This window comes from Ambystoma mexicanum, chromosome 8, assembly GCF_040938575.1.
Source record: "Ambystoma mexicanum isolate Mex_15411 chromosome 8, UKY_AmexF1_1, whole genome shotgun sequence".
Classification (NCBI taxonomy): Eukaryota; Metazoa; Chordata; class Amphibia; order Caudata; family Ambystomatidae; genus Ambystoma; species Ambystoma mexicanum.
This window is the reverse complement of record NC_090929.1, coordinates 1,361,220,996-1,361,247,384: the sequence shown is the minus strand read 5'-3', so window position 1 is coordinate 1,361,247,384 and position 26,389 is coordinate 1,361,220,996. Positions and strand designations below refer to the sequence as shown.

The window sequence follows — 26,389 nt, the reverse complement described above, 5'->3', positions numbered from 1 at the left end:
TTCCACACTGCCTGACAAGCCCTCTCAGAGAGTATGTGTTGAACTCTGCTGCTTCATGCAATATGCAATGCAGCTTACATCTGCGACTAGCGACAGTAGGAGCGTGATTATCTGGCAACAAAGTGAACCCAATGCTGCCTGATGCACATGCCAATGTCGGTTATCTGGGAGTCAGAAAGCCGGACAACAGAACAACGTGGCCAGATAACGAAGTTTATTGGCCTTCTGCTCTGTCTACTGGCTCTCTGCCATCCGGAACCTTGGTTATCTGACGTCGAAGCATTGTTATCTGGCCTTTCCTGCAATGGTACCATTCCCGGCAATGCTAGGTTGCCAGTTAATACGTGTTCCTGTTACTCGTGTGCCGATGAACAGAGCTTTCAGTTTGTAAGTCTCGGATTCCACCAAGCTGTAGTTGCAAACATCCATGAAATGTTCCTAAACGTTTACAAAATGAATATCCCATGTGAAAAGCAAGTGACTTGATGTAGCAATGGTGCCGATGATTTGCATTTATATATTTCAATTGCAAATTTCAACAAGGGCAGACGTTGTTTATTATATCCGCAGAGCTTTCTGTTTCAGTGGCAGCTGTTTGTCCTACACACGGCTATGATTGAGGCCTTTTGTTTTCATGAAGGGCTCAGCTCCCGAAGGAATGAAGCAGCTGCCTCCCTCTGGCCCTGGGATATCTGCTTAGAGTTAGTTAGCAGAGCTCTGCACTGGGTCAAGTGTGACTTGCAGGAGTGCGGCCTATGCGTGATTCTGTACCACTGCAGCACTCTTGTGCACTCTACTGCTCTGGTCTGTTTGTCAAGTGTTGGCAATAAAAGGCAGTAGGTTTTTATTGTACAGATATGGTTATGCCAATAACAATAATCACATATCATAAAATAATAAACAATACTTTTGGGCACTGGGTCTTGGGGTTACCCCCTCTGGCCCGTGCCTTCCTTCTTATGTCCCACCACTTGTTGTGGGCACCGTACAGTGCCCTGTACTTCTTTTCCTTTGTTCTTCTCCCTTATTTGTAGGGTGGGAGGGTTTTGTGGTAAAAGAAGCAACGGTTTGGAAGGCACTGAGTAAACAGTGCACCTCCTGTATGTTTGGGTCCCCGTTCAGGGTCCACAAACTGATTGTGTTTTCTCAGAGCATGCCGCTCTGTATTTATAAGACCCAGGGGAGCCCTGGGTCTTTGTTGTGTATAGTAATGGGGGCTGTTAAGTGTCAGCCCCCGGCCGGATAGCCGACTATCTGGCCCCCCGGAGGGGGGGGGCAGGTCTTTGAACCTGATCCCTGCCTGCCTGTTGGTGTCTTTCGGTGCTTAGCACCTAGTTGCATGAAGGAAGGGTGAGGTGACTGCTCACACCTCACCCTTCCTCAGCTTTGTGCAGGACAGACTGCGTGTTTCTATGACTAGGAGGGGGAGGAGAGGAGCAGAGAGGGGGAGAGGACGTGCTGCCCCTCTCCATGCCTGCTGATGGTAACAGCAGTTACCCTGCCTCGCTTTGTGAGGCACTGCAGCATTGCCCAAGACCGATTGTGTGGTTCAATGAAACTGCAGTGAACTATTTTGACTTTCAGTTGTGGTTTATGTTCTTCGCGCTATTTTAACGCCGTCGTTTAGCCAATCTCGACTTGCAGGTATCAACCTTAATGGTTTAAACCTGCACAGTCAAGTGGGGTCAGTGACATATCCCACCACCAACGCAATTGTCATGACCATGCTGCTTTGTGGTACCAAGTTGCCTTGGGTGAATTAGTTTGAAGGAAAGTCGAAGCACCCACATATTTGGTGGTACGAGATCCCTAAAACGTGGACGTTTTTCAGTGATCCACCCTTAACTGCCGAAAAAGTCTCTTCATTCCCAACATGTTGATGCTCCCCTTTATCATTACTGCAAAGAGTTACATTTTTATATTTAGTTCGTGATTTCTTTTTGTTTATTGTCACCAGTTTAAGATGAAAATTAATCAGCCATTCCGTATGAATAATATCTTTATTTTTTCTACCTATGTAATCGGATACAAATGAGTTTTAATAGTAAATTGTTATGCTTTTGTTGTATAAACAAGGTTTATGATCTAGAGCATTCTGCTATTTTCAAATGAAATTGGCACTCTAAAGAAACATTTACCAGTTTCAAAAGATGTAGGGCCCGATTCTCAATAAAATAGAGAATCTAAAAATGGCACATAGCGATGCACATTTTTCAATATGGCAAATTTGTGAAAATGTGCAACTTTCCTTATCCACTAAGGTGACCTGCATGTTTCCAAGGTACTGTGCTGCAGCACCAAAGTGGCGCTGGCCAGCCCCTTCCTGTCAGGGGTACGCAATACATGACAAGCTGCCAGTACAGCGCATTTCACAGTGATGGTAGCCCTTAAATTACCCATCAATGAGAAATGCTGAAAAGTGAAAAAAAAATTCTATCCCAGTTTAATAGATAGAAATGCAGGTGGGATTGTAGCTGGTCAGACCACTGCTGTAACAGCTTAAAACTAGCATTGGCAAAGTTTGCAGTTTGGGCTTTTGCGTAGGTATGGGATAGGCACTTGCCAGGCACTGCCATGAAAGCCCTGCCATGCCAAACGTTTCAACAGCTCAAAAATAATGTGAGTGTCTGGTCGTATAATAGCAGTGCTTGTCAAATGCCTATGCAATTCCTATAAACATGCCAAAACTGTTGGCTTTGACAATGCTTTTTTTGACAGCACTTCAGTGCAATGGCCAGATGCGAGGACACAAGTACTGCTCATAAATCAAATGGCTGAAGCCACTCTTGGTTAAAACATTTTTATTACCCCAGTCGCACATTTACAGCTACAAATGATATGATATGGTAGGTTTATAACGCGCTGAATACCCAGAGGTTTCTAAGCGTGGACCCAGGGATCAGGGACCAGGGACCTGTTTTGCTCTGCGTCGTTTTGCTTCCAAAGCGAGCGTGTTGCACCAGAGTTATCGGCCCAGGACAATAGAAGCCAATAACTCCCAGCAGACTACTTAGAAGTAGCACTGGCAGTGCCCATACAGTAGTACAACGTTTGGAATTACTGCTTGGCAGAGCTAGCTCAATCAGATCCCATGAGAATGTGCTTATGAAAGGGTGGGACAGGTAGGGGATGGGAATGGCAATAGGGATTAGCATAGCCGTGGCCAGTCAGTAGGGGGGTAAATATCCAAACAGCACTCACATGCTGTGTGTCCCTCCTCATATCTCTTCTGCCTTCCATTTGTACTTCAATGCAATAGCTTCGGTTTATAGCTGGCGCTCAAGCACCATCTGTTAGCTAAAACTAAAACACAGTATGGGGATGACCCTGTTGCACATTTCACATCCACATGCGCCTGCTCCAAACAGGTTCAGGGTAGAGTGTGTGATTTCAGCACAGTACAAACATTAGAAATTGTAATTATGAGAGCCTGAATTATCTGGCATTGCCACATAGTTGTGGCAAGCTCAGAAAATATCCACAACGTTTTTGTTTTTGTTTTTAATAATCAACACATTCCCAGTTTTTCCTGAATAATGCTTTTTTCTAGTGTGGGCAGGCTTTTAGTTATCAAGCTAAGCCAACGAGATTGGTTGCATGAATTACTTGCCTTTATTATGTGTTGTCTTATGTGTCGGATATAGCCACGACAGCACATCCTCCCATGTGCCCACTGATATTAGTTAAAAGAAAAAGGTTGCAATATAAGAATGTTTGATCATAAGGGGTACTTTAAAAAAGAAAGGGCTATATTGCATAACACCATGGAAAGGAGACAGCCTACCTCGGAGGGCTGTTTTTCCCCATCCAGTAAATCTAGGACACCTGCAATTGCACGGAGTTATCATTCTAGCTATACACCACATTGAACGTGGAGGAAAGTGGGCTTATTCTTATTTTCACTGGGAACACTGTGGTATGCTGTGTGTGTGGGGCCCCCATCCAACAAAGGGAGCTTCCCGTTCAAGATCGCTGGGTGTAGGAAGTTTCCCTCAGAGAGCACCGTACCCCCAGAAACTGGCAGCTTTTAGGTCCTTAAGTGACAGCAACTCACACAGCATCAGAGCTTGCATAATACTTTCCCAGTTTGCCCTCGATATGAGAGTCTTTTCACACGCTTTTTAGAACTAGTCTATGGAGAAGATGATGATGATGATGATGCAGAGGACTCTAGATGTTGATTGCCATATCCATCAGTTTGCCACCATCAGTCATGGGGTCCAAAAGATGTTGCTGACGGCGATGCATGCAGACCGTGCAGGCTCCCTTCAAAACTCTAAATGCAATAAATATCAATGAGCATGGATAGCATCCATATGTGTGCGTGGAAACCACTGTAGGCAACACATATAACACAACATTAGCATGTGCGCTGTACACACACACACACACACACCGCATGACGTTTGTGAAATATGTGTCACCTCAGTGTTCCAGTGTAGATTTAATTAATTGATATATTTAGTTCAGTTACTCTTGGAATAATCCAATCATCTAGTATTCAAGGCAAGAAAAAAACACACAAATGACAAAAATTGATTAGAACAAAAAATGTCAATGGAATGATCTAGTATATTTGTTACAAAATTGTGACCTGGTTAGTAAGATTTCACTCTGCAATCTCAAAACATCTTCCTGGCTATCCAGACAAGACAGAATATAGGGGAACAAGAAGTTTGGATGGACAAAATATTGGATTATTTTGTAAACAGTCAAATATTATATTTTTCCAAAGGAAATTGTCTGGAATGATGGCGCTCTTCTTAGAGTTTAGCTCAAAGTAAGAGCCCAACCGTACCAGGACTCTGACTCTTACAGCATTGTGCTCTACTCACAGATACTTAAAGGAATGAAGTTAATATATTGTGAGGGAACTTTGTGAATTTGTCATGCATTGTATTGCACCAGGAACCTTCTACAGCATCCCATTGATATGGCATGCAGTCTTGACCTAGTGTCTTTAATGTTTGGGCACCCAACCAATGGCATTTAGGGCAAGGATGACCATGATGTAATATAACATATGGTAAATGGGTGTTGTATCACATAACTTCCACAATTTGGCCTGTCTCATGACACTAGGTCCTATAAGAGAGATGGTAGATTTGAGATTAGTGAGGAGTGAGGCAGAGACAAGATACAAAACCTGATGATTTGTTGCATACATATCAAAAGTATTTATTTTCTAAGTGCCATTAAGATTCTCAGTGATTTGTGATGTGAACTTTTGGGTGTGTGTTTCCAGAAGGGTGCCCCATGTGTTTTATTCCTGCTCAGTTCGTTGCTAACAAGGTTCTATGTTCATTAATTATCAGTTTTTTCGCTGCCTCTTTTGCTGAAAATATTGGCCTGAAAAAAGTAATTGATTTGTATTTATTTATTCTATTTTGGGGGTCGCCCCAAAACCCCCTCCCCTATTATTTATTCCCTATTCCCCACCCCACCCCTTATATGCCCTTGCCACCCCCAAAAAGCAGTGAAAAATAAAATGACTACGAATGAACCTCATACCGCCAAGGCTAACAAGATCTGCCCTGTGACCTCAGAAGGGTCAGGTGGAGTGGGGTGCAAGAGAGACTAATATTTTGGTGGGTTGCTTTGGAAGGTGTTATGTTTCCATAGTGCTAGTATAGGAGGTGGGAGGGAGTGTATAAGTAGAAGTTCTGCTGCAGGTTGTGTATGTGGCTGATGCATGGATGTGTGTGTGGTGATTGTGGAAAGTAGAAGGTGAGCTGGTGAGTGTGGGGGAGGAGGATGAAACGTTTTCGGACAGATTTTATTTGTTCTAGAGTTAGTGGCCAAGGCTGTTAAAACGCTCCTTCTCTTGTAATTAGTTATGTATTCAGCACTTGTTCGAAAACAAGAGGCCACCATTGTGCTGAGCATTTCCTTAACGACTGCCTTTACCTATATTGATTGTTGCATAGATCTTGTTTAGGCTGAATACAGATACATCTTCAGGAAATTTCTAAACTTTAGATGGTCTTGTTGTTTTCTGATCAAATATAGAATTCCAGAGAAGTGGAGCTTACATGGGGGTTAAGTGATAACCCTTTTTTAAACATCTGTTCTTTGGCATATCAAAAACATTGTGATCTCTAGAACATAGGGACCATGTAGGGGAGCATATCTTAAACCCTTTGCTTCAAACAGTGTCTTTGTTGATATAATATATTTTATGTGTAATACATAATGTTATGATTATTTTTCTTTTTGAAATAGGAAGCCAATGGCGTAAGGCTTGCAATGTTGGGGCACCACTATGCTGTCTTGACAGTTTTCAAATGCAGAATGATGTACTCTCTGAAGTATTGTCAAAAAGTACTTAGGGAGACCCAGATAAACTGATCTGAATTACATAAATCAAATCTTGCTGATACAAAAGTATTGGTAAGATATACTTGATGCCTAATATAAATGAATAATAACATTATTTGGACAGATCACAGTTGGCCAAAACATATCCCAACCATTTTGTTATTTAGTTGTTCACAGTAATGTCTGTGCTGTGGTGTGTGTGGTGGGCAATGCATAGGGTGTTAAGTTAGCTCCTACACTTGACACGGAGCCAATGAAGGGTCCAAGGTGCCTGCCTGTTATGGCCATAAGCATGGTCATCAATATCAAAGGATACTCTGGATGCCAGGTGAGATCTTCAAGTAGTTACTTTAATCAAGTAATATCAAGGAGATTAGGAAAGTCAGTTACAGAGAAGGCCACTGGCTACCACCTCCCAGGCTACATCATTATCAACTGTCCTGGGTGGAATCTCATCCCACATCATTCTAATCAGTCTCACATCAAACATTCCATTGGGGACCTCACACTTCCAGGCACACAGCATACATACAGTTAGGGAGACTATGCAGATAGCTTATCAGCTTAATAAAAGCAAGGATACCAATCCTAACACCTCCCTTCCTTACTACATCAGGAATACCAATTCTAACACCTCCCTTCCTTACTACATCAGGAATACCAATTCTAACACCTCCCTTCCTTACCACAACATACAGACACATCCCTCTCTTCAAGAGGACATACACACACCTCGAAACACACACACAACCCAGCTCCAAATACCAAGGGAAGGATTGTACAAACAGGCGTTACTAGCCTTCTGGCAGAAGGACCACACCAACACACCTACAACCCTACACCAGTAAAAACAATACAAACCTCCTTCTGCTTACCGCTGCCACTGAGAAGCCTCAAACCTGCCACATTTGAGCAAAACCTGCCCCACCTTGGGCTACCAAACACACAACCAGGAACCCTAAAAAAAAACACTGAACACCTTCCATCCACCACTCACACTGGAGGATCTTGGAGCTGCCACCCCCAAGCACAAAATGGTCCCTACCTCGACTGGCACATAGTCCCACTGCCGCCAATCGAGAAAAACAACTAACTTCCACCACAACCAGCCCAACGGGATCTAACAAGAGCAACTGGGGCAATACAACACACACTCTTTCACCACACATATCCAGACTCCAACACAGTACTGTCACACCTGGGCAACCTCATGCAGGGAGGAATTCCAATCAAAAGAAACACTCACTCACTAAACCCCAGTTTGGCGGCCACTCAAACTAAGCCAGACATAATGGACCTCAACCCAATCGCACAACCACACACAGAGAAGACCTCTGGCAGCTAGATAGAAAGAAGTTAAATCTGCCCTAAGATCAAAGGAAAGTACCAGGGTTTATTTGGCACTCACTGTGAACCAGGTTGGAAACAAAAACTTAAAACCTACTTTGGCATGACGAAGCCAAAGTGTAAACCAAGTCCACTTCAACCAAATTCCCTACAGGACAAGAATACTACTTAAAACTCTTGGGAGAACCACTCCCGACCAAATAAACCAAGCAGTCTCACCACTTGGACACAACTTACACCTCTTGGGAGACACGCTCCCACTTCTTACACCTCTAACACGACAGACTCCCGTCCAGATAGACTCAACAGTCTCACCACTGGACACTGACAACAAAGAGCGGAGGCATCCCAACCACTTGAAGAAACCATCCTCATTGCCAAAATGTTATGACCATAAGTAGGGTCATCAATATCAAAGGATACTGTGGATGCCAGGTGAGATTTCCAAGTAGTCACTTTAATCAGGTAATATCAAGCAGATTAGGAAAATCAATTACAGAGAAGCCCACTGGCTCCCACCGCCCAGGCTACATCATTCTCAACTGTCCTGGGTGGAATCTCATCCCAGAGCATTCTAATCAGTCAGGCCTCAAACATTCCATTCGTGACCTCACACTTCCAGGCACACAACATAAGTACAGGTAGGGAGACCTACGCGCAATTGCGACCGCGCCACTGGGAGGACCCGCGTCGGAGCTGCTGGCCGTTGCCGGATAAAACAACTGATCCTGCAATCAAGCGTGGGACCCCCGCACTGTGACCGATAACGGTCCTACGCCAAAGGAAGACCAGACCGCTGGTGCCGAGATGGTCCGGCGGAGAGTGGAACGTCATCCTGCTACCCTGCCCGGACCCTGAGCGTCGCAGCGACAGCGGAACACAGAAACTTGAGAGGGTATCCTGGGCGCTGGGTGGCCGCGCTGGAAGAGCGCCAGCTCGGAGTGGGGAGAACTGCCCTGACGAAAGGGGCCCGAATGAACTGTGCATGGGGAGGTTGATCAAGATCCGCGCCACAAAGGCAGACAAGACCGCAGCCTACACTCTCCACTGCAGCCTGGTGCGGTCAAGAGTGCATGATCCCCATCAGCGGTGTGCCTGCACTAGTCACACTGAACGCGTGCTCCAACTCCTAATCTGAACCACGCACCCAGAGCACTGCAATCCAATGAAGCCGGAGAGGTAGATGACATGGATGCCAGAGAGTAACCCCGCTGGACGGGGGAAAAAAGCCTACTGCTCAACACATTGAGACACGATCGGAGGACCCGCGACGGAGCTGCTGGCCGCTGCCGGATAAAACAACTGATCCTGCAATCAAGCGTGTGACCCCCGCACTGTGACCGATAACGGTCCTACGCCAAAGGAAGACCGGACCGCTGGTGCCGAGACGGTCCGGCGGAGAGTGGAACGTCATCCTGCTACCCTGCCCGGACCCTGAGCGCCGCAGCGACAGCGGAACACAGAAACTTGAGAGGGTATCCTGGGCGCTGGGTGGCCGCGCTGGAAGAGCGCCAGCTTGGAGTGGGGAGAACTGCCCTGACGAAAGGGGCCCGAATGAACTGTGCACGGGGAGGGTGATCAAGATCCGAGCCACGAAGGCAGACAAGACCGCAGCCTATACTCTCATCCCCATCAGCGGTGTGCCTGCACTAGTCACACTGAACGCGTGCTCCAACTCCTAATCTGAACCACGCACCCAGAGCACTGCAATCCAATGAAGCCGGAGAGGTATATGACATGGATGCCAGAGAGTAACCCCGCTGGACGGGGGAAAAAAGCCTACTGCTCAACACATTGAGACACGATCGGACGGTGCCCATGATAGCGAGATCCACAGAAACGGATACCCTCTTGATTGTATCTCCCCAATCGTGACATGTGATTTCACAACCCCCCCACTGCGGGAAGGGATGGATCCAGGCGCCCGATGGTGCGACTGCTGAACCTGTGGGCCTTGTCCCTTAATCTGAATCGAGGAACGTAAGGCAGGCCCTGGAACGATCCCGCGGGGTTGGAGCTGCCTCTCTGGGCGGAACAGCCTACAATATCCAGGCTCCCCACGGGCATTCGAGGGTGCTCCGTATTACGTTGAGCGCCCGAGGACATCCTTCACAAGGTGCCGGTAAGGAGAGGGGGAGGTGGGACCCAGCTACCCTGCATTGGGCCGGAAACATCACACTGCGGAAAGCGGAGAAAGTACCCCCTCCCCACCCCGCCCCCACCTGGCCTACTAATCATCCTGGCCTAGCAAGCAGGCATTCAGAACTGGCCTCTGCACCGAGAGGGTGATTAAATTGAAACTTGCCTAGCAATCGCCAAAAACAAGGCCAATACAGGTCAGGGGGGAAAATAAACTCCACGATGGGCAAGGAGAAAACAAAGAAACCAGGGACCCAGAGCACCATGGAGCAATACACAACTCCGGCCCAACCACCCTCAGCAGATCAAATCAGAACAGATAGCACACAAGAATCCTCAGAAAACATATCACTCAAAGATGTGATGAATGCTATCTCTAGCTCACAAACATCTATGGAAGTTAAAATGGACAGTGTTAGTACCGATGTGTCCCTGCTACGTCATGATCTCGAGAAACTGGCGGGCCGGAAGGGAGAAACTGAGACTCGCATTTCAGTGGCCGAAGACGAGCTACGAGGCTTGAGTCAACAAATGAGCCGTGCAATGGCGCGCATCAAAGTGCTGGAGGGGAGAGTGGAGGAAGGAGAGGGCCGCTCGAGAAGAAACAACATCCGGATCCTCGGCCTGCCTGAAAAAGTAGAAGGGGCAAACATGGAGCTCTTTCTGGACCAGCTGCTTGCTGACCTGTTCGCCCCAAAATCCCTGTCCAAATTCTTCTCTATTGAGCGCGCCCACAGAGTACCAACTGGCAGACCAATCCCTGGGGCGCCACCAAGAACTGTGATCGCTAGGCTTCTCAATTATAGAGACCGGGATGCGGTGCTCCAGATGGCCAGAGCGAACGGCCCAATCACATATAACGGTTCCAAAATAGCATTCTTCCCTGATTTCACGAGGGAACTACAGAAAGCAAGACAAACGTTTGACCCGCTGAAAAAACACCTCCTAGCACTCAATGTGAAATACGGCCTGTTATTCCCGGCTCAACTAAAGATATATCACAATGGCACAACAGTGCACTTCACAGACCCAAGGGAGGCATGGAACTGGGCAGAATGTAACCTAGGAGGGGACTGGAACCAGCGTAGGAGGCAGGAAAATAGAAGGAATCGACCTCGACCGGATAGACCACCAGATGAGCCACCACAGCAGCAGCCCGTAGAAGGAATGCCCCCAGACAACGACGATTAGCAGCGGAGACAGGACATACAGATAACAGGATCCATAGTCCACCCACCTAATCATAAAGTAAGCTGCATAAGGAAGCTGGTGGCCCTGCGATGGTTCACTTCGTGCACCCCCCAAACACGACCCCCGGTCGGCAGAATCCGCTCTGGTCATAGACTAGGGGAGTGCCGCAGATGTGAATCATTGTATGAGTATCACAAGTGTACAAATTTTGTTTGTTTAGTGTTTGAGTGACAATGGGGCAACAGATGTTTCAGTTGGGGGCGAAGTATGGGGAGGGGGGAGTTGGTTATGTGTTCAGAAGATGGGATAGCTCAATGGAATACCGAACTCTACATAAAACAGGTGTTAGTCGTACACTGCACATTGTCCTCAGCAACAAGACTTATATAAGCATTGCCCCCAGTGCAGGCGGCTCTACTGTAATTCATAACTATGAACGCTAACGCAACTGTGCAGGATGATAGGACTCGAGCCTTAAAACTTCTGACATGGAACGTGAATGGCTTAGGAAACAGTCTGAAAAGACGATTGGTGAGACAATTCCTGAATAGACATCGCCCGGACATAGTCTTTCTAACAGAAACTCACTTAGCAGGCACAACCAACGCATTGTTCAACCGATCCAATTATTGCACGATATCACAGGCAGGCTTCACAATGGGAGCCAGAGGAGTGATGATACTAATACAGAAGAGTGCCGTTTATACTCACCAATACAACACTAGACACTGGAGGCAGATTTGTGTACGCTACAGGAACACTCTGGAACAAATATCCCTATTGGCGATTTATGCCCCGCCCGCACTACAAACCACGTTACTAGGAGATATAACGCCTCTACTAACTAATGATACATCTGATATCCTACTCCTAGGGGGTGACTTCAATGATGTCATGAGTAACATACAGGATTGCACGCACCGACGCAATAGAGACCCCAACCGACGGACCAACTTGGCTACATTCGTGGAAGCATTTGGTATCAAAGACGTCTGGCGAGACCTATATCCTGAGGAAAAAGAGTACTCTTATCACTCCGGAGTACATGCATCACTGTCACGCTTAGACTACTTCTTTGTCCCGGCCGCAATAATACACACAGTAACTCAAGCACAATACCTCCCAAGAGGCATTTCGGATCACTCCCCCCTACTTATGTCAATTACAACATACAAACCAACGCCCCCACCAGTGTGGAGGTTGAATAACTACCACTTGGGCTCCCTTGAGTTGGTAGAACGCCTACAAAATGCCAGCAAGACATATTTTGAATTAAATGAGGGATCAGTGAACTGCCCTATTATCCTGTGGGAGGCCTATAAACCAGTGATACGAGGTGAAATTGTTTCCTGGACTACAGCACAAAAGAAAACGCACCTAGAAGCATTGGAGGAGGCCGAAGCAAATGTGAAACGAGCAGAAGAGACACACTTAACCCAGGACTGCCCTGACACAAACAGAGCTTTAGTGCTGGCCCAGAAAAAGTTACAAAACATTATATTGTATAATGCTAAACAAGCTCACAGAGCAATGAAAGCCAGGGTCTATGAAACGGGCGACAAAGCAGGGAAGTTGCTAGCCTGGCTCGAGTGGAGAGATGAGGGGCATAATCATGTGAGAGCAATCACGCCTCATAACGCGGAACCAAGACTGACGGATGCGGAAATAGCTGAAGAATTTGCAAGATATTACGAGGATCTCTATAAAGCACCGGCAACCCCCCCGAGATCTCCATCCTGGAGGACATCACCCTCCCCTCGCAAAGTTCTGAACAAATGGCTTACCTGGAAGAGGAAATCACGAAAAAAGAAATCACGACAGCTATGATGCAGCTTCAATCGGAAAGACACCTGGACCAAATGGCTTCCCTATAGAAACCTGGAAAAAGATAGGCGGTAACGAACTAGCCGCCCACTTGCTTAAAATGTACCAACAGGCTCGAAGCACAGGACAATTGCCAGCAGATCTACGAAAGGCCACAATTATAGTAATACCCAAAGCAGACAAACCCCCCGATATCTGCAGCTCATACAGGCCAATCTCCCTCATCAACACTGAGGCGAAAAGATTGGCTAAATTGCTAGCGATATGCTTACAGCATGTCATAACGTCTCTGATTCACCCGGACCAATGTGGATTTATGCCTGGCAGATCCACAAGAATGAGCATACGGAGAATACATTTAATCATTGAACAAGCTCAGACCTTGTTTATTCCCCTAGGAGTACTCACAGTGGACTTCGAAAAGGCGTTTGATTCCATCTATTGGGAGGCACTCTGGGGAATTATGCGGAAAATGGGTTTCCAAGAGCGATTTATGTCCTGGGTCCAACTGCTGTATAACGCACCAATGGCCGAAGTTAGAGTGAATGGATGGACATCACAATCCTTTGTTTTGGGAAAAGGAACACAGCAAGGCTGCCCATTATCAGCCCTCCTTTTTGCATTGGCCATGGAACCACTGGCTCAACTACTGAGAGATACACCCACATGGAGAGGCATCCCGGGCGGGCCAGAATGGGAGGACAAAGTCTCACTGTACGCGGATGACTTGCTGATATACCTGCAAGATCCCAAGACGACGTGCCCAGTGGTGACGCAGCTGCTGAAAACGTACGGAACCTTTAGTGGCCTAAAAGTGAATTGGTCCAAATCTACGTTATTTGCATTGAATCAGTTGGAAATGGAGGCCCCCGAACCCTGCCCATATAAGATAGCGCCCAACCACTTTCAATACTTGGGCATTAAGATCACGAGAGACCTCAATGACTACACCTCCAATAACTTACAGCCCATCACAGAGCGATTTGCAGGGTATGTGCAGCACTGGATGTCTCTACCTTTGACCCTTCTAGGTCGAGCTGCACTGTTAAAAATGCTAACACTTCCCCGCTACTTATACGTACTCCAGAATGCCCCATTGCATATACATGTGAAAACATTTCAAAAGATAGATGGCATAATTAGGAAACTCCTATGGGCTGGTGGACGCCCGAGAATAGCACTTCAAAAGCTACAAAGGTCGATATGGGAAGGTGGCATTGGCCTGCCAAGGCTACAGACATACTATTGGGCAAGCCAGATGTCGGTAATAAACGACACACTACACAAAGAAGCCACAATACCACATGTACGAGCATCGCCCCCCTTGGAAATATATGCTGCAACACCTAGAATAACCCCCAGAAAAATGGCATCACAGACGTTTCGCATCTGGACGGAGTCACATGCCTTTATAGGATGGGGGGACAAAGTCACGCCAATACAACCACTCTGGAACAACAGAAATCTCCCTGAAGTAGCTCAATTGCCAAAGTGGCCAATATGGACGAGATGTGGGATAGAAACGGTGGGGGACATCATAGTGGACAGTGCCATCAGACCCTATGATGAGTTGATTCTGTCTTTCGACCTCCCAGAAGCGGAGAGGTATCATTACACGCAACTGAGGCATGCCCTACAACAACATCTTCTTGCTCTTTCCGATATGTCGGAAAGTACTCCACTGGAGCGAAACGTAATTACGGATCACATCCAAGCAAAAGTCAACACAGTGATGTATAGTGTTATCACCTCCTTTGCCACACCAGAACTGGAACGGTTGAAAACAAAATGGGAAACTGAGGTTGGGGAGATCATGCCAGAAGATTGGGTTCAGATATTAATGTACCCACGCAAGGTCGCCATTTCAACCAGATTACGTTTAGTCCAACTAAAGATATTACACAGAATCTATTATCCAAGGGTAGCCCTGTACAGATGGGGTAAAATAACGGAACCTAATTGTCTACGCTGTCGTGGAGAGGAAGGGACTTTCTTCCACATACTATGGGCGTGTCCAAACATCAGCTCTTACTGGCAACAATGCTGTGACGTCCTTACAAGAGTCCTGCATCAGACGATCCCCAGTGACCCCAAACTACTCTTAATAGGAGCAGACAGTGAAATAGACATATCGAGGTACGAAAAGCTCTGCTTTATGGCGGCAACAGCAATAATCAAACATAGTGCAGCTATGGGGGGCTGCGGAAATGCCACAAGTAGACCAATGGATCACTGACGTACAAATTTGCATTGTCATAGAAAGAAGAGTATATAAGGCCAGGGGATGTCCCAAGAAAGCGGAAAAAATTTGGAAAAGATGGGAAGACGTGATGTGAACTCTCGAACATTTAATGACTAAACACCATAGAAAGTAAAGACATGTACTCTAGAGTAAAGAATCTTTTAATAAAATATGTATTGTATGTGAACCATATGAGCACTTATTCCATCGAAAGTGGTTGTTGTTGTTATTGCGATCTGGCCCGGTCAGCACCAGTAGTTGTATGTTATAAAACCAATAAAATATGATATTTTAAAAAAAGAATACCAATTCTAACACTGACCGACCTGTTTCCATTGTCTAAGAAGCTTTCTGGACACTGCATGTGGTCATCTCTGAAGCCGGTTAAACAGATAGCCCAGGAGGCCTATATTGAGGTTGTTGGTGTAGTCCTGTCAGAGGAGTACCTGAGCAATGGCTGACAAGTTTTTTTGCGGAAACAAAAACATATGTGATGACCTGTCGAATTGATATTAGATGGCAGAAGCACCTTCTATTGCTTTGACTTGTGGTTCAAACTGGGAATTGTTGATGTAAAAACCAAGGTTTTTTACCAAAATGTTGGGTGAAAGGGATTCTTCCATCTCTTCCAGCAGAGGTATAATCATGGGACGCATTGTCTTGGTGTGGCAGATAATGATTTCAATTCTTGGTGGGTTTCAGTTTTAGTCAATGTTTGGTAATCAATTAGGCTATTAAAGATAAACTGCTTTTAGGTCTGGTTGGTATTCTGTCTAGTGATGCCTTAGTGTGTAGATAATGTGGATGTCATCTACATCGATGTATTAACTCCTGTAGATGTTGAAGAAGAGGAGTGAGAGTCTCCATCTCTCAGGAACACCATATTTGATGTGTGGAATTGATATCAGTGGTGGAATGTAGGTGTTCTATGTCCTGTGGGAAAGAAAATATATCATCAACCCCTATATGAGTGAGTCTTTCTTTGAGAATTTTGCAGCTTATTACTTTGAACACTGATGGCATGTCCAGAAAGATGAGGCTACTTGGAATCGAAATGAACACATTGTTTTTAACGTGTTTCAGATGGATAATATTGTTGAATCCATTCCCTTCATTGTTTCATTGTCCTGAATCGAAGCTGAGCCCAAAGTAATCGGTTGTTAGCCTCTACATTGTCTAGCAACAGTTTATTTATGAATTTCTCTAGCCGTTTTTCTGCAAATGCAGTTAACCAACTCATCAGGATTTGCTGTAGATCTCTTCAGGACAGATGTGATGTAGGCAGATTTGAATGCATACGTGGTGATTTGTTGTTCTATGGAGCATTTAAAAAGGGTTTGCAAGAAGTAGATGAGGCCTTGGTGTTGTGTGATAGCTTTGTAGATGACCAGTGGGAATGGATCGTCTGATGATACGACCATAACTATAAAGTCCTGTCTTCTCTCAACTATCCCCTTTTAGGTCAACGTCCACAAGGGACCAACCCTGAGAAAGTTATTCAGAACTGTGAACTCGGTGTAGGACTACACAACATATATATTCCACATTTATCTCCTGGTGAGTACTAACATTATAACCTCACACAATATAACATACATTTCAGTTTTTGGACGACATTTTAGATACCAGTTTACCATCTGGCTTTTGCTTTGTATCTGAGCATTTGAAAGGCTTTATCGGGGCCACATTTCCAAGGGCATGCATTATCCATTCATGAAATGTGCAGTCCTTTGAGTTACTCAGTTGCCAATGCTTAGGTTTTATAGACAGAAGGGCTTCCTTATCGCTGGATAACGACTCCCCACCAGGTTATGGTCTACAAGACTATTACACATTTTGGTAGTAGCACTACATGTTTTGGAGTTTTGGTGGGAAAATGGTTTTTAATAATGAATAAAGCAAATAGAAAAACTATATTGGCAAATTAAATGTGATTTTGTTTTGTAGTTTTTAAAAAACAAGGTTGTCTTTGTGAGTTAAGCATTTAATTGCAACTGGTTAGACTAGAGCAGGTATTGGATGTTGTAAAAAAGTGGAACAGTTTCTCTATAAGAATAAGGAAAGATTTTCCTGTGATTTAGATTTCTCTTTTACGTACTAAATAGGATATTGCAGAGTAAAAAGGGTCTTCCCAGAATGAGTCTTGTTGAAAGAAATCTTGACTGGAAATTACATTGTTGTTTCCATGTCTGCCTTGGAAGACAGAATGCTCAGACCACAGTCAATACCAGTGGTTATTGACCGAATGGAGTGAATTTTTTGTTTAAAAAAATAAAAAAATAAAAAACAATTAAAAAAGACTGCTTGTGTCATACTCCTTCCAGAAATTTCTGTTGGAATCAAAGGCCTAACATTTAGCCTCATATTGCTATTTAAGCACTCGTAGAACCTCTCTGACATGGCTCGTATCTCCTGGTCCATGCCTGGCCATCAATAAGATTCCCTCATGCATTGCCTCATTAAATTGCCTCCAAGGTGCCCTGTATGTGCCCTGTATGTCTCAAAAATGTCATCAGCCACCTTCCAGAATGGCCTCAGACCTTACCGAATCGTTCTCTCTCCAGTCAATCCTTTCCTGGACCATTCTGTTAGTTTCGTAATGGTTGAGTCCATTGCCGATTCTTCTTTCCAATGCTCTTCACTCATTTCGAGAAACACTTTGCTTCGCAGATCACCTATTGATGCTGCTACACAATCATCCTTGAGAAAGTCGATTACTGCGTCTCTCGATTCCGGTAATCTGGACATATAGTCTGATTGGGCATTTTTCCATCCCGCAACTTGTGTCATTTCAAAGGTGTACTCCTGTAGTTTGGCAACAAAGTGGGCCAACCGGTGTGTGGACGATTTCACTGCTCCTGGACTTAGCATGTGAATTAATAGTTTATGGTCGGTTACCAACTGAAATGTTGTGCCCCACACATATGTTCTGAAATATTCACTGTCCAGGCAAAGGCTAACATTTCTTTTTCCACTGTGGAATAGTTAATTTCCGCCTGGGACAATGCCTTGGAAGCAAACGCCACTATGCAGTCCGCATCGCCTTTCTTTCACGTTAGGGTAGCACCCAGGCCATATGCGCTGGCATCGGCTGTAATGGTGGTCTTCCACAATGGATTGAATGACTGGAGGCAAAGGGTGTTTACAGTGCACTATTTGACCTTGTTGAACACCTTTATTTGCTCTTGTTACCAGCTGTACTCAGCGCCTTTCTTAATTAGTTCCCTCAGTGGTGCTGTGGTCTCTGAGTACCTTGGCACAAACTTTGCATAGTATTCTGCGACGCCCAAAAACGACCTCACTTCCTCTTTGTTTGCAGGTGCTGGGGCTCCCACTATGGCCTGTAATAAGTTCCCTTTTGGGTTAATCCCCTCCCTCGAAATCTTGCAACCCATGTACTCCACCTGTTTGGCAGTGATCACACACTTGTAGTGTAGTCTCACTCCATCTTCCTGTAGTTTAGTGAGGACCTTCCGTAGTACGACATCATGGATCTCAAGGCCCTCGGCGTAGGGCAAGCTGCTGTCTTGAAAATGCGACAGTTTGCCTATGTTATGCAGAAGAGAGTTCATCATCCGCTGAAAGGCTGAAGCCGCTGAGGACAATCCGAACGGCATGCAGGGAAATTGATACACGCCAAATGGTCTAATGAATGCTGTGAGGGGTTTGATTCTTTATGTAGGCTGATCTGGTGGTATGTATCCTGCATATTTAGCTTTGAGTACACCTTGGCTTCCTTCATCATAAGGATAAGCTTGTTTATGCCTGGGAGAGGATAGCTGCCTGTGATCACCTCCTGATTTAATCTGTGCAAATTGATTTACAATTTGGTATCACCTGAGTGTTGTTTTGTAATAAGGACCGTTGTGCTCAGCCATTCAGACAATTCTACTGTCTCTATTGTGCTGTGCTTCAACATCCTTTCCAGTTGAGCCTGAAAGGATGCCCTCGCCGTCGCTTGCACCTGTCTCACCTTGTGGTTTACTGGAAGTGCTTTGTGCTTCAACATGATCTTGTGAACATAGTTCTTTATTCTCCTGGGATTTTCGGAGAATAACAACGGAAAATATTCCCTGGACACTGACGCTGATCCTGTATTCACCAACAATACCTGTTCCACTGTGCTGAGTTCCAGCCTGATGCTCAATTTGACATGGTCATCCCACCTTACGACAGCCGGGACCTCCTCCGAAAAATAGACACTGGTCTACGTCACTCTGCCCTTGAATTCAATGGTGCAGCGGATATACCCCAACAGGCTCACAATAGCACCTCCGAAGACTTTTGGGCTTGTGCTTCATCCTCTTCACTGCTACCCTTTCTCTGTCGACCATGTCCTTGTACGTGCAAATTGGTAAAATCGTTAGACCCGACCACAAGTCAGCAATCAATCTCGTCTCGTTTAAATCCACCTTGATTACGCAGTTTGGTTTTTCCCTTCATGCCTTCCCACAGTTCACCATGATTATTGTGTATCTCCCATCTTCACCTGATGACTCTCTGTCTCTCACATCTTTGCTCATCACCAACGCAGTCATCTTCTTACCTAGCCATTTTCAAGCTATCATGATGTGGTCAAAACATCTGCAGTTCGAGCACTCCTTGTTCCTAGCTGGACACTCTGTGTCATTTGCAAGGTTCTGGGTGCTGGTTCACCTGTGGCATTTCAAGGGTTCTCACTTCCCTACTTTCTCTTCTCTAGTGTTCAACTGCCACTTGTCTCTTTTCCCTTTGAACTGCACGAGGTGCACATCTGATACTGGGAGACTCCCCGCCAATTCTTTGCATCTGCACAACGTCTCGTCCACTGCCCTGGCAATTTGAATAGCCTTGTCCAGCTGCAGCACTTTCTCAAGTATAAATTTACCCTGCACATTCCTGTTATTAGTGTGCACCGTCAACAAGTCACACAGCCTTTCTTCCGATGTATGTCCGAAGGCACACAAACCGGCCAACTATCTCATCTTGGTTACATAGTCATCCACTGGCTCTGCGGGTTCTTGCTGTAGAATCTATTCCTGTGTAGTACTATGTTCTCTTTGCTGGAGAACCACTCAACGATCCTCCACACAGCATCCTTGTAGATGTCATCTGCATCATCAACTACCACCTCCGGCTTCAACCCAGCAAACTTTCTTTGCCCTTCCACGCTGAGAGCGTTTAGCAGCATGGCTCTGTTCCTTACTGCTGTGTAGTTGGCACTTCCCACTGCTTCTAGATATGCCTCGAACAACGGTTCCCGTTAAGGCCATGGCATAGCAGACCAACCTGGTGATTGTGGGAAGGCTTGGGGTGATGGTGCACCCTGCATATTGTCTGCAGTGGGTTCATCTCCTTCTCCTCCTCAGCAATTATGTTGTGGCCGTAAGAATTACACTGGGCATCAGGATGCTTCCAGCTTTACTATCCCCACTCTTGACAGGAAGAAGGTTAATCACAGTAGCTTCACTGTGACTCCAATCACCAAATATATAAGGGGTTAAACTATCCATAAAACAATATAGCTATTTACATAGGGAACACCCCAGTATCTAAGTGTCACTTGAGGAGCACCAGCATGCGTTTGCTTCCTCTGCACACCCCGTGCTCTCCATGCTATGGCGTGGGTGGCCATGTGTGCAGTAGCCACGACTACTTGCGAGAGCCAGTGGCCCGGTCTCTCACAAGACTGGAACTTTCCAGCCAGGCCTTACCAAGAATAGCCAAGTGAGGAAGCAGGACTTGACAGGATACTACATTGAGGAGCCCCTGCCCTTTGTTGGTAGCTTGCTGCTGGCTGTGCTCCGTTTATGACACAAATACGTCAGGAGCCCATTGAAATAATTGTGAACTGTAGTGTAAGTATAATCAATGCAAGGCCCATTGCAATGAGGGGTCTGCTACTGCTGGATTTCTTGCAAATAATTAGTATATTTGTTTGCTCTATGGCATTGAACTTGCAACCCACATTTCACACTCTTGCCACCGGCACCTCAGGCCCAGCACCAACTCAGTATCACATGTTCTCACACATACGCACACAGAAGTACACATTCACACAGATGAACTACATACACATGCACACAAATTGTTTTTTTTTTTAAATGTATCTTTTGTAGAGCATGGTCTCATGATTGATCCCTCAGCTCTGAAGCGCCAATTTCTTTCCTGGGCCTGCACCAACAGGAAGCAGAAATCAAGGAGAGACTTTCATTGACAGGATGAGTGACATCTTGTGTATAAAAGGTTGGGCAGCACCCCCAATCCCATTATGCACTAGCCCCCAATGGTGCAAACTAAATAAGGCAAACACCAAGGGGCATGCTTATTTGTGTCGCTATCAAAGAGCACATTTAAAAGGCACACAGACATCAAGGAGAAAACTTGAAGCAGCAGCACATTTAATAAGGCAGGTTTTAAAGAGCTAAGAATTGGCAATTAAGGAGCACATTCAAAAGGCCAGGTATGAAGTATCAAACTTAATATGCCAGGTAACAAGAAAGAGTGCCTACCATGGGCAGTAGCTTCAGGTCTCTTGCATCTCCTGGAAACAGCCAAGCAGGGGATCTGATACCCAGGACCGCTCTGTACTTAAAGAAGGTCTGTGTGTCGTCAGCATCGAGTTTGAAAGAACAGCATTCGTGTTAGTATTACCAAATAGTTAGAGGCAAGGTGTGGACATGAAATAAAATGACACAAACCCCGAAGAACCCGATTGGGCAGATCAACCTGACACTAGGAAAGGTAGTATAGGTCAATAGTGTTCAAGAAGAGAATATACCACCAAACCAGTCCTCCTCCATGATAATGTACAGTAGTACATGCAGTTGAAAAAATAATGGCGATTTCCATCAGCCGTACAAGATGTTTTGGTCCATGGACCCACGTAATATGCCTTGCACTTGGGCTGTGGGACACTACCATACAGTATGGAAGGGGGGCATTATTGCTATTATTGCCCTGGGTCAAAACCTCTTTTAAATTAAAAAAAACAAGATATGGCCAGTCAAGTCAGTACATGTGAAAAGAAAACATGACTTGCATGGTGGTCAAATGTGGAGTCCTGAATGAAGCTCCTCTTCCATTTCCATTGCAATGAAAAGATAAGTGCTGTCATGAGAGACGTTGATGGATTAGTGAACAGGACTAGTCACAGAAGTACCAAAAGTAGGTAGCTGCAAGCACAGAGGGCAGGGGCAGCAGAAAGGAGCTCAGGGTGGGCGTTGGGTGTCCAGTGGGAAAAGCTGGCACAGTGAGGTCCGTCGGGTCCAGAGCCAGCAATAGCATAGAACATGGACTTTGATTTGAATATAAGGACTGCATTGCTCAGCAGCTGATTCACGGTGAACCTTCCCCGGGTGCTAATGTACAAGACCGCTATGATCAAGAGCAATACATTCTCTTGAGGGAAGAAAAGATTAGTACAATCTTAAATACAGATAATGCAATACTGTGGTATTCTCTGAATGCAGTATTGGGTTTACATAACTAAATGGCTGCTATTTTGTCATTTTTTGCAGCTTAGAAAACCTGATATCAGTGAAGTTCTCAGATCAGGGGCCAGATTATCTAACATTTGCACCAGTGCTAGGAAATTGAACACATGCTTTGATAAAACAAGCAAACAGGTTTTGTCACAATCCAAACACGTTTGCACTAGTGCAAATCTGAATCAGGCTGCTTTTTGTTCAATGTTTTCTGCATAAAATAAAACAAAAGATGGTTACTAAATCTCTTTTCATGTTACGCAGCAAATAAAGTATGTATAACAGCCTCCTTCATTTTTCCCTGGTGAAAACATTTTCAGATAATAATGATTGGGGCTAATCTGGTATGCTCCATTCTGTATTATCCAACCTGCAAAATCGGTGATACATTAATTTGCTCTGTTTTTTTTGCACAAGGGCAAGACTTTAATAATATGGCCCCAGATCTTGAGCTATGTAAAATACCTCTGTCGCTCTGAAATCATAATGCTCGGTCGGTTTAGATAACCCAGTGTCATCCCTGTGTTTCTTAACAAAACCCTTTTGCCTTTTACTGTTAGCCATTAGTGGGCTGTCGGAATGAAAGTACAAGCTGCCTCTCACCATGTCCGCCGCCTACTGTGCCTAAAAGCTGAGCATTTCTCAGAGCGAGTGGGATTGGAGTGAAATCTTTTCAAACAGGTCATCTTTTCTTGCCTATTTAACCTGATGCACTATTAGTCCGTAAGCAATTTATCACTTCTGGTGATATCACCACCGTTTTCTCCAAAGTATCCCCCACAACTCCATTATCAATAGAGATATTTATAGAATCCTAAACACTTGCAGCAAGTAGAGTTGCTCAATGTGATGTTCTAAACTTTTGCATGAAAAGAATGTGGACCTTCTTAATTGTGTCAAGTTACTGTAAACCGAAAACTCATAAGACATATTAATTTGAGGCCCACACATGACCACCTCCAGCATTAATATGAGAAGGGATTTGTATGATATGATATTTATAACACGCTTAATACCCAGAGTTTTCTAAGCGCGGACCCAGGCGAGCATGTTGCTCCTGAGCTATCCTCCCGAGACAAAAAATGGGATCCACGGTATTGTATAGTCTCCGTGAAACACCAAATACGTTTCAGAGCAAAGCTTAGTAAATATTAGCCAATGTTCACTCTCTCTTAAATGTGCCATTCTCTGGAACTCACTGCCTCCAACCCTTCTTAAATCAGATAATCTCATCTTCTTAGAAAACAACTCTTCTTCCTCCATAGAGCTAGACTCAGCAGCATGGTGCTCTTCAGGGCATAAGAAGACCTTTATACATCAGATAATAACATATAAAAACACACTGCTCATGAAAGACATGTCTAGTGTTATAAGTGAATGTAACCATTGAAGCATATTGAAGAGGGTCAGGGCAAATGTGTGTTTGAACAATAGCTGACGGGTGTAGTGGAGCAATGTCTAAGGGATTAAAATGGTGTCAGGTATCTCACACATGCAATAGTTCCTGTGATATTAAAAGCAAACAGTGGAGGAAAGCCCACTAGGGTTGTGGCTCATGCATCATGCATACAATGTCCCAGTTGTCATTTATAGTTGTAAATGTGTTTAGCTTTAGAGTATGACAAGCAGTTTGCTAATTGCACTGGCTAGGATTTGGGCCGCTGCAAATGCTAATTTCATGTGCTAAATTTTCCCTGCTCTAGTTTTGAGCTCAACTTTCCTTTAACAAGTCACCTCCTGCTTGCACCTAAGCAGATAATGTTTCATTAATTCATTACTTTGTTTCTCTCTGTTGGGAAGTTCATTAATTGAAAGGAAAATTAATCAGCTCATTATAAAAAGCCTGGAATTCATTTGTTTTAATAATTGAAAATGATGAACAATCAAAAATAACTGAGATAAATAAGGACTTATGCAATGAGGTCAACACGTTGTAGAGCAAACACAGTTGTGTGTGTGTGTGTGTGCGCACATGTTTGTGCTATTAGAAGGTTAAGTGGCCTAATTTGATCGGGGACTCTTCAACAGAAAATACAGCTTACAAGGGTGACCAACTTGGAAAGGGACATAGATAGTAGGTCTTTGGATGGGTATGACAACACAGCTAATACGGCTGGATCTGTGGTGGTGAAATTGGGAGGCTCTGCTGACATTTAAATACTGGAAAATTAATAGGATTATTGGATACAGCGGAAGCTTGAACGCGATTACCCTCGGCCCTATTGACTGTTGTAGGACTATGGCAATGCTAATGAAGAAAGTGTCACCTGAACATACAGTGGATCAAACAGATGTGACAAGAACATTTTAAATAAAATAGAACAAAATAAATAGAGATAAGCAACACATGTGGCAAATCCCTTAGAGCTTTGCCCCAAAAATTTTATTCTAATTCAGTCCATCCTTGTGGGCCCCACAGAAGAGGTTAAGTCACTAAATGAAGAGGAAAGGGGGAAGAGCATCCTCAGGACAACAAGATCAAGTCACCTAGTTCCATCCCGGTGGGCCCCAATTCTTCCTCCTGGTTTTAAATACTTCACTAAAAACATCAAGTTCCCAGAATCTTGGAGGAATGGCCTGATTGTCCCCATTTATAAAAAGCCCTCACATATGATGCTTTCTGTTATAGGCCAATACTGTGCAGAATCTATAACATTGGATGGAGAAAGCACACATCATATCAAAGTGGTTTCCAAAAGGCCTTTATAATATTGCTCAGTCCTTTCCTTTTCTAAATTTGACTAGCAAATATATTGTTTAAAAGGAAGAAGCATCACATGTGCTGTTCATAAACTACAATTCTACTCACGTGATAAACCGAGAGACGCTTACTCACGTGATAAACCCAGAGATGCTTGAGGGCAAAGTGATTCAAACTAACATGAATTCTGCCTATCAAGGATTATAGATAAATTGTTTTCACGTTCAACTACACAAAATAGATATGGAACCTGGGAAGAACTTAGAAAGAAATATCTTATTCAATATTTACATCAAAAATGTCCCAACCACCTTCTCATAGGTGGTTGGGATATTGTTCTATGGATTAGAAAGATGTTCTATGGATTAGATGTTCTATGGATTAGAAAGAATCAAATACACCTTCTTTTATACGCATACAATTTCATTATAATGGCTGCCCTGTTGCACCCCAGGTACTGAAGAACAATACTGAAGGATACTGTTGCATGAATAACACTCAAATCAACAAAAAGGAAAATCAAAATGATGTGCTCGGGACCCAGAAACACAGACTCCAGAAATTAAACACATCTTCCAAAATGGAGAACATATTATAAACATATGATTCCTTACATATGTAGGAATAACCCTCCAAAGTGCAGTTTGCTATAATGTTCGCATCACAGCAGCAACATAAAGAGCTGGAATAACATCACTAGGGCTATTCAGATTTTCAAACCCAAATGGGGCCAACGTAACACAACTTCTTCTGAACATTCTTTCCACCGAAGTAGACTGTACCTTTGTGAAGGATTGCCATCTGAAGAGGATGCGAGAGCCCAAGCTTTTCTGATTTTTAACAAATAAGATAATGTGGGTAATCCACATCTGAAAGGGTGGCTTGCTGATAAGAAACCCCTGCATGAGTCTCGATATCAGAAGCATAGTGCACAGATGTGTTTTGTTCCATAAGTATCCTGACAACTGCAGCACCTGCCTTTCATTGGCACAGGGTAGGTTCAAAGATCACATGTGCCTTCTTGACAGCTGCTGGGACACCATGTCCTTGCAGACAGAAGCTGCATTTAACTTCTGCACCTCTGATCCAAAATAACATAATTGTGGCCTTATCAGTCTGGCGGCAGCATAAACTCCAACAATAAGCCATACCTAGTGTTGG

General features: G+C 44.6%; 1 protein-coding gene across 2 annotated transcripts in view; it reads left to right on the top strand.

Annotated features, from left to right (window-relative positions):
• The window catches only part of PTPRE (protein tyrosine phosphatase receptor type E), a 2,259,327-nt gene that overhangs the window by 139,315 nt on the left and 2,093,623 nt on the right, over positions 1-26,389 (top strand). Inside the window, exon 2 of one of the 2 annotated variants that reach the window (XM_069611477.1) lies at positions 16,523-16,618. The exons of the other annotated variant lie outside the window; for it this stretch is intronic. The gene's annotated coding sequence lies outside the window, so the exon portion shown is untranslated. The remainder of the gene's footprint in view (positions 1-16,522; positions 16,619-26,389) is intronic. 2 annotated transcript variants of the gene reach the window in all.